This window comes from Oryctolagus cuniculus, chromosome 11 (genome assembly GCF_964237555.1).
Source record: "Oryctolagus cuniculus chromosome 11, mOryCun1.1, whole genome shotgun sequence".
NCBI classification, from domain to species: Eukaryota; Metazoa; Chordata; class Mammalia; order Lagomorpha; family Leporidae; genus Oryctolagus; species Oryctolagus cuniculus.
This window is the reverse complement of record NC_091442.1, coordinates 67,033,355-67,043,008: the sequence shown is the minus strand read 5'-3', so window position 1 is coordinate 67,043,008 and position 9,654 is coordinate 67,033,355. Positions and strand designations below refer to the sequence as shown.

Genomic DNA, 9,654 nt, shown 5'->3' with positions numbered 1-9,654 from the left:
GAGGTGAAATGTCCATATGCTGAAATTTATAAAACGTTATATAAAAAGAAAAAACTTGAAAAGTTATTGTATCAGTCAGGATCCTGAGCTGCTGGCACCAAAACCCAAACTGAAGCAGCTATAGCAGAGAGGGCTTCGGGGTGAATCCATGTCACCGGAGACACTTTGCAATGATCCCTTTCAGTCCAGGCACTTCTATATGAAATGATAAACAATATGATGTGTAGATTGTTAGCCATGAATGTTGTAACATAGGGACTTACTTGTATTGATAGAAACAGGCTCCTAAGTTAACATTTTCTTACTCTTGGCTGGATCATATTCTAATCTCAAGGTCTATATCTTTGTCTCTATATTAACGATACTGCACCCATTCCTATACCTAAACCCGTATCTCCATCTACATATGTGTATCTCAGTATCTCCGTACCTGCTGTTCAACCCTTCTGGAACATCCTTCCTGAAATAGCTACACAAGGGCCTCCCTCACTGTAGCTGTAGATTTAAGATTTCGCCAGCTTTCAGTGAACCCCAATTAGCGCAGCTCCTCTGTCAATGGCACACTCCATGCATGTGAGGTGAGAGGGAGAGATACACAGGATTCTTGCCAGGACATCATTTTAAGTGATTCAGTTACACTGAGTCACAGTTTGTTATCAGCAAAAAGTGGGCCAGATCAGTGGCTTTCAAACTCTACTCCCAAAGCCCCAAGATCTACATGGAGCAGCTGCAGGGTTGACCCCAGGCAACTAGTCAAGAAAGGAGTGGATGGAGCTTTGGCCGCTCTGTGCCTACCTCCAGATTGGCTCTGAGACTGCTCGGGGGATTTGGTTTAATTAAACACTGGGTTCTGTGCTCGCTTTGGCAGCACATATACTAAAACTGGAACGATACAGAGAAGATCAGCATGGCCCCTGCACAAGGATGACACGCAAATTCGTGAAGCATTCCATATTTAAAAAAAAAAAAAAAAAAAAAACCCTGGGTTCTGTCGTAGAGCTACAATTCCAAAAAATTATACAGGAACTTAGTACAAAGCTGATAAAGGTGCCACTTCAAATTGATAAAGAAAGATAGAATATTTAATACATGGTGATGGAACCACCAGATTTAAGATGTTAAAATGGTACCTTAGGGGGCCAGTACTGTGGTGCAATAGGTTAAACCTCTGCCTACAGTGCCAGCATCTCATATAGGCCCCAGTTCAAGTCCCAACTGCTACATTTCTGATCCAGATCATTGCTAATGGCCTAGGAAAGCAGTGGAAGATATCCCAAATGCTTGGGCCCCTGAACCCACATGGGAGACCCAGAGGAAGCTCCTGGCTCCTGATTTGCCCAGCTCTGGCTGCTGTAGCCATTTGGGGAGTGAACCAGCAGATGGAAGATCTCTGCCTCCCTCTGTCTGTAACTCTACCTCTCAAATAAATAAATCTTTAAAAAACAAATGCAATCTTAGCTCACATTTTATACAAAAGTGAGTTCCAGATGGATCAAACATTTATTTTTTTATTTTATTTATTTATTTATTTTTTTGACAGAGTGGACAGTGAGAGAGAGAGACAGAGAGAAAGGTCTTCCTTTGCCGTTGGTTCACCCTCCAATGGCCGCCGCGGCCGGTGCGCTGCGGCCGGTGCACCGCGCTGATCCGATGGCAGGAGCCAGGAGCCAGGTGCTTTTCCTGGTCTCCCATGGGGTGCAGGGCCCAAGCACCTGGGCCATCCTCCACTGCACTCCCTGGCCACAGCAGAGAGCTGGCCTGGAAGAGGGGCAACCGGGACAGAATCCAGCGCCCCGACCAGGACTAGAACCCGGTGTGCCGGCGCCGCTAGGCGGAGGATTAGCCTAGTGAGCCGCGGCGCCGGCCCGGATCAAACATTTAAATATGAGAGCCAGCTGCCTATGAAGCCAGTATTCCACATGGGCACCAGTTCATGTTCCAGCTGCTCCACTTCCAAACCATCTCCTTGTTAATAGCCTGGGAAAAAGCAACAAAAGATTGTCCAAGTGCTTGGGCTCCTGCACCCATGTGGGAAACCTAGATGAAGCTCCTGGCTTTGGCCTGGCCCAGCCTTGTCTGTTGCAGCCATCTAGGGAGTGAACCAGTGGATGGAGAATCTCTCTTTATGTCTTTCCCTCCATCTCTGACTTTCAAATAAATAAGCAAGCCATTTTCTTTAAAAAAAAAAAAAGATATAAATATGAAAAATTAAACTACAAAGATATAAGGAAAAAATGAGAATTTTAAATAAATACAAAAAAATAGGGAAGGCCTTCCAAAACATCATACAAAACCCAGAAGCTATGATGGAGAAGATTTATAAATATGACTAAATAAAAATATTTTTTTCTTGACAGAGTGGGCAGTGAGAGAGAGAGAGAGAGAGAGAGAGAGAAAGGTCTTCCTTTTCCGTTGGTTCACCACCCACCAATGGCCGCTGCGGCCAGCACACTGTGGCCGGCGCACCATGCTGATCTGAAGCCAGGAGCCAGGTGCTTCTTCTGGTCTCCCAGGCGGGTGCAGGGCCCCAGCACCTGGGCCATCCTCCACTGCACTCCCGGGCCACAGCAGAGAGCTGGACAGGAAGAGGGGCAACTGGGACAGAATCCGGCGCCCTGACCAGGACTAGAACCCGGGGTGCCGATGCCGCAGGTGGAGGATTAGCCTATTGAGCCAAAGCGCCAGCCCTAAATAAAAAATATTTTAAAACTATAGGCATGTTTTTAAGTCTAAAGATAATTGACAAACTGAGGAAAATATTATACCTTATACTGCAGAATGTTTTTCTCAATGCTTAAATAACTCACAAATCAATAAGAAAAAAGGTAAGAAGGGGGCATTGTAGCACAGGAGGTTAAGCTGCCATTTGGGACACCCACATCATTTGAAGTGTTCAAGTCCTGGCTCCTCCACTTTCCATTCAGCTCCCTGCTAATGCACCTGGGAAGGTAGCAGATGACAGTCCAAATGTTTGGTTTCCTGCCACTCATATAGGAGACCTGGATGGAGTTCCTAGCTCCAGGCTTTGGCCTGGTCTTGCCCCAGAGGCAACAGGCATTTGGGGAGTAAATCAGCAGATGGAAGATAGACCTCTTGCCCTGTCTGTCCCTGTCTGTCACACTTTCAATAATAAATCTTCCTAAGCAACCAAAAATACATGTCAACCTCATGCATATTTCAGAATATACATTAAACACCTGTCCAATCAGAAAAGATCAGAAAGTTTGATAAGACACTGAGTAATGGGAGAGTAGGATAAATTGGATACTTACTTACATCACCAGTGGAAATAAAAATCTATAGATCATACTTGGAGAGTAATTTGGCAATACTCATCAACATTTTAAATGCTCATTCTTGACAAGTAATTTTGTATCTTGGAATTTACCCTGCAGCTAAAGTTGATTGTGGGCAATAAAGCAGCAAGGGTTAAGACACACATATTTATAGATGTGGGACTGGAAGCAAACACATTGTGCACCGACCTCAGTTGGAACTCCACAGTGGAAATCCATGCAGCAGTAAGAATGAGACAGCTCCACGGGCACTGCTGTGGGATAATCTCTGAAATGCTAGGTAAATGAAGACGGCTCAGAGGTTACTATGCTACCAACTAGGAAGACATGTGCCTGTATGAATGTGCTTGGATACGCATAAATTAGCTCTGGAAACATACAAAAGAAAATACTAACTGTGGCTTTCTGTAGGTAGGGAAATTGGAGAACTCATGGAGAAGCTTTGGAGGGGACCTAGTTATCATATGTGGTTTTGGATGTGCTTTTTAATTAACTGAAAGAGTGACGGAGAGACAAGGAGATCTTTCATCTTCTGGTTCAGTCTCCAAGTAGCCACAAATGCCAGGGTTGGGCCAAGTCGATGCCAGGAGCCAAGAACATCATTTGAGTCTCCCACATGGGTGGCAGGGGCCCAAGTACTTGGACCATCTTCCACTGCTTTCCCAGACAGATCAGCAGGGAGCTGGATCAGAAGCAGAGCAGCCAGGACTTGAATTAGTGGCACTCTACCATGGGATGCTGGCCTCACAAACAGCAGCTTAACCCACCATGCCACAATGCCAGCCCCTTGTGTACATCATGTATTTTCATCATGTTTAAATATTATTTAACCAGTTTTGTAAATTTCCCGTTGCTTAAAAAACAGTGAGAACCACTGAGTCACATGGTCTCTGGGTCTGACATTTGGTGATTTTCGCTATTCCAATAGAAACACTTCTTATTAAATAACTCCATGGGTCTGTGATTTCTCACTTGAAAAACTGCACTAGAAACGCTTCTCCATGGCTGGCCACATGGTGAAAACCTTCAAGCTCCTCTCCACCTGCTACGTTCTGAGGCAAGTGCACTTTCAGGGTTTGTTGCGTCTGTCGTGTGTACTCCAACCTTTCCCAGACCTCAGCAACGTTTCAGTGCAGCAGGGTCCCTGCAGCGGCACTAACTCCAAACAGTGTCCTCACAGACAGCAGGTCTTCAAACAGGACCCATGAAGTCCTCCCTTCTCCTTAATCCAGAGCAAGGTTTCCTTGAAGTCCTCAAGGGGAGCCTCTCACGTGTCCCCAGACAAGCACACTCCCAGTGGGTGCTGCCATGGCTCTGCTGAACACCGCTGGTCCCCAGGGAGGAGGCCCATCTGCCTCCCTGCAGACCCCATTGGAGACAGGCCAGAGCCTTCCAGTGAGGAAGCTGTGAGGCTGCTAGGGGTACAGAGAATGTCCCTCTCTATCTCCATGACCCTTGTGAGGAAAATCCCACAAAGGTGCTGCCTGGGATCCCAACCTTTGTGATCCTGGCGAAACGGCCCTTTGAGTTTTGTCTGCAGTCACTGCTCTCCACGGTCCTCAGACAGAAGTGCAGATGGGACTGGAGTGGTAGATAAACCTGACAAAAGCCAGTGTTGTACTCAGAACCACTTGTCCTGTGACAAGTTGGACAAAGAAAGCTCAAAAGGCTTGAGAGCCCTTCTCATAAAACAAGAGGCCACCTCTCCGCACTGGCTGTTCCACAACGAGGAGGACAGAGCTAAAGAAACAGGAGAGAGCATCTCAGGAGAGTCTGAGTTACTGTCAACATAGTCTTTGCTATTCACTCACTCTCTGTCCATTATTTTGCCTTTGTAATCTGTAACCTTTATAACACCACTGTTCCAAATTAAGACTTCCACAATACGGAATCAAACAGGTAAAACACAAACACTGGAATGTTAGTTGGTGAAATCAATGGTATAGAGATGTGTCAGCTTCAGGTATGGTTGGATCCAGGGCTCACATGACACGAAAAGGGGCCTGGTTTCTCAGTGTTTTAGCTGCTTACTCAGTGTTGATCCTTCTCTAATAAACTCTCTCTCCTCATGGTTATCAGATGACTGCCAGCAGCAACTCCTGGGTTTTTCCCTCCAGGTTCAAATCCAGTGGAAATAAGTCAGCTTGCTTCCCTAAGAGTTCAAAACAGGAGATCAAGACTTGAACTTCTTTGCCCATGTGCTCATCCATGGCTCACATAGCGTGGCCAGGAGAAGACAGAATACTGAAAGGCTCAGTCAGCCCTGTGCTCCACAACCATCAAGCTTACCAAAACACAGACAGAGGCGGGACAGGGTATGTCCTCAAGCAAAGTCAGTGCACTGTTGCCAAAGAAAGGCAAGTTTCTGACCCCAAGGAGCACATGTCCACAACAAACCCTGTGCAACTGCAATTATCCTCCTCCTTAAAAAGGAGTGTTTGGCATAGCAGTTGATATGCTGCTTGAGACGCCTGCAACCCACATCAGAATTTTCTGGGTTTGGGTACTGGCTTTGCTTCTAATTCCAGCTTCTGCTAATGCAGACACCGGAAGGAAGTAGCTGGGTCCCTGCCACCCACCTAGGAAACCTGGATTGAATTCCCAGCTCTCTAGGCTTCAGCCAGGCTCAGCTCCAGCTGTTGCAGGCAACTGGGCAGTGAACCAGCAGATTGGAGATCTCTGATTTTCAAATAGATAAATACAGAAGGTCCCAGATGTTAAGGGATTTGTCTCAAATCCCACAATTAGAATATGGCATAGATTGGATTTGACGCCATTTGTGTGGGTAACATAAAGGATGAGTAGCTGTTTCCCTGGCAGCTGGAGCTGGGAGCACACTCAAAGCAGAGATTAATGAATACACAGAGGCACATGGGTACTGGGGGAGTGGGGAGCCTTTGGGAATTTCAAGTCATGTGCCAGGATGTAAGACAGGGTACCCAACAAAGAGTTCAGGTTCTCTTGTCAGACAGTTCCAGACTCTGCTATCTACCAGCTAGGTCCAGTGGCCAAGGACATAACTGCACTCTCACGTTCATCACCCATGAGAACACGTTCCAGGGGAGGAGGGAGGCTTGGGTAGAAGACACGAGACTAGCTTAGTGTCTAGCACCCAGGAGCTCACCAAACGGCTGCCGTGACTGTGCCAATGACAAGATATCATAGATAACAATGAATGAGGAGTACGGTGGGAGAATAAGATGGAAAGTCAACCCTGGGCCCCCATCAAGCTGAGATGAGGATTTGAGCCTGATTCTCCACAAAAGCATGTGCATGCAGTAAATGTTGACGGGAGGGGTGGTCTGACCAATGCTTGGCTTCAGCTTTTTATTTTTTTTAATTTTTTGACAGGCAGAGTGGACAGTGAGAGAGAAAGACAGAGAAAGGTCTTCCTTTTCCGTTGGTTCACCCCCCAATGGCCACTACGGACAGCGCACCGCGCCAATCTGAAGCCAGGAGCCAGGTACTTATCCTGGTCTCCCATGGGGTGCAGGGCCCAAGCACTTGGGCCATCCTCCACTGCACTCCCTGGCCACAGCAGAGAGCTGACCTGGAAGAGGGGCAACCGGGACAGAATCTGGAGCCCCGATGAGGTATGCCAGCACCGCACGCGGAGGATTAGCCTATTGAGCCGTGGCACTGGCCTGCTTCAGCTTTCTACACCGCAGTTGCAATGTGTAGCCACGCTGCGGGGGCGGGGGGGGGGGAGTCCAAGGTGGGTAGCAGGAAGATAGAAGACCACTCAAACAGGTTAGAGGTGCCAAACCCAATACAAGGTCAGAATTACCAAGGGAGGGTTTTGCTTTGTGATTGTTTTGTTTCAGGAGTTACAACAGATTCCAGGGTTTTTAGGGACAGGAGACGCGTGGGTTGAGGTATGAGCTGGTTTCCTCTCAGAAAGTTATGGGCCCCTTAAGGGACTCGATCCATCTCCCTCCCAGTGATTGGCACTGCCTAAAGGGAAACTAGAATTTTTACAGCAGGAATGCCAATATTAAAAAAAAATCAACGTTCTGGTTTTTAAAACCAAAATTAAAAAGTCCTGAAGTTCTTGAGGTGCAGGGTGGAGCAATCAAGTTAGGGTTGCTGGGCTGAAGGAATGAAGAGATGGAGCACAACCTTACAGGAGGTCGATCAGTGCTTCTCTCCCTCTCTCTCTCCCCTTCCAGATTCCCACCAGCTGTGAGGATGTCACAAGAATGTGGTCATCTGCAAACCTCCCTCACCAGACACCAAACTTGCCAACACCTTGATCTTGGACTTCCCAGCCTCTGGAACAATGAGGAAGCAAGCTCTGTTCCTTCAGCCACTGGTCTACTACATTTTGTTACAGCAGCACAGTTCAGACCCTCAGCATCAGGAGAGGCCAGGAGGGGACTTCATGGAAGCTGATCCAACACCCAAGTCTAACAGCCCCCAGTCAGCCCCCCATTCGCGTAAGCACAGGTTGCCTTTGTGCAAAAACCACGTGCACAGATCTGCCTTCGGCCCCCAGCCAGTAAGCGGCCTCTGTCCACAGCTGTGTCCTGGCGGCTCTGGGACTCCAGGCCGTGCTGACTTAAATTGGAACTGCTGGTGTGAACAAGGGTAACTCTATTTCAGTGCCCACACACTCGTGGGTCATTACATTTCCATCCTGTGAATGAACCATAATTCAACCATTTCCCCCATTCTCAGAGGTTTACATGTTCCAAATGTCACTAGTAAATTCAACCCTTTAATGGCCACTTTACGATAAAACTTTTGCTGCTATCACTTCCCACTCTAAAATATCTAACATTCTTTGATGAAACTTGGTAATGGTCACTTTATTGCATTTAAGATACCACATCTCAAGGGTGCAATTGGAGCTTTTTGACAAAATTCCACATCTGTTGATAATTTTAAAAACCTCTTACTAGGAATAAAAGGTGCTTTCCTTAATCTGATAAAAGTACCTATCAAAAACTCCAACAAACATGTTACTTAACGGTTCCATTAAAAGACAGGAATGAGATACCAATGACTGTCATCCCTGCCTCTCTCAACCCCTTAATCAACTCTTCCACACCAGAAGTTCCACAAAGAACGACAAAAAGGAGAAAAACTGCTGCTTCTTCCAGGGTATGGAGAAACATACTCCCATTCACTACTGGTATAATAAATTCATCTTTTAAGGACAGCAATTGGAGAGAAAAGTGATCTCTAAAATAGACATATTCCCTGGCTCTGCAACTACAGCTCTAGGAATGTATCTTGAAAATAATGAAGGCTGGGGCTGGCGCTGTGGCAGAGTGGGTAAGGTTGCCACCTGCGACACTTGCATCCTGTATGGGCACCAGTTCGTGTCCTGGATGCCCCACTTCCAATCCAACTCCCTGCCAATGGCCTGGGGAAAGCAGCGGAAGATAGCCCAAGTGCTTGAGCCTGTTTCACCTCTGTGGGAGACCCGGAGGAAGCTCCTGGCTTCAGCCCAGCCCAGCCTTGGCTGTTGCAGCCATCTGGAGAGTGAACCAGAGGGTGGAAGACCTCTCTGTCTGCTGCTCCCTCTCTTTGTGTAGCTATAATTTTTTTAAAAAAAAATAAGAAAATAATAAAGGCTGCACATGAAAATGAAGTAAGTACTCACTTGCTCTCTCCAGGCCTAGCTACAATCAGAGACCACCTATGGAACAAGGAACTAGTTATATTATTCTAGCACAAACACAGGATGAAATACTAGTCACTGAAGACAGTGCCAGTGGGGAGTGTTGGCTGGAAAGACAGTTTAGTGTGTTTAGTGTGTTCAACAACCCTTTAAGAAGGTTAACAGGGTATGCACACATGTACACGTACACACACACACACAGGAAAGACATACATTGTGATTCCTTGAGCTCTGTTTTTTCCACATTTTCTACAACATGCATTGCTTAGACATAATATATTTAAAATGCTGCCTCCAATGATGGCTGTAGGCAGCAAAGTAGCTTAGAAACCATGTGGAGAGATTTTACGAGTTGAGATGGTAGCAACTGTGTGCTTGATCACAGCATGCTATTCATCTGCAATCCCAAAACCAGGAAACTAAACTGTATTCTTATTTTATTAAAATGGTAGATCCAAAGTTTAATTTTGCAAATGCAAGTGCATACACACACTTTATGTAAACTCTACTTACTCACACTCATTGCTATTCTGTCACGTTGGAGGTAGGTCATTAGTCACTTTGCAACTCAGTGATCAGACAGGGGTAGATCAAGCTTTGGGGGCTGTTTCACTGGTTCATGTGATCAAACAGGGGGCAGGAGAAGGGGGTCAGGGAGTGGAGAGAAAAGTGACGGCGAGGGCAATGTGACCATAGTTTTCCATGCACACACTCAGAAAATGGCACAACAGC

The 9,654-nt window shown here is 46.5% G+C and overlaps 1 non-coding gene across 1 annotated transcript; it reads left to right on the top strand.

Annotated features, from left to right (window-relative positions):
- The first annotated feature begins 852 nt into the window (after positions 1 to 852).
- On the top strand, positions 853 to 959 carry LOC127491277 (U6 spliceosomal RNA). The gene has a single exon (XR_007919848.1). It is a non-coding gene; the product is annotated as a U6 spliceosomal RNA (small nuclear RNA).
- Positions 960 to 9,654: the final 8,695 nt, after the last annotated feature.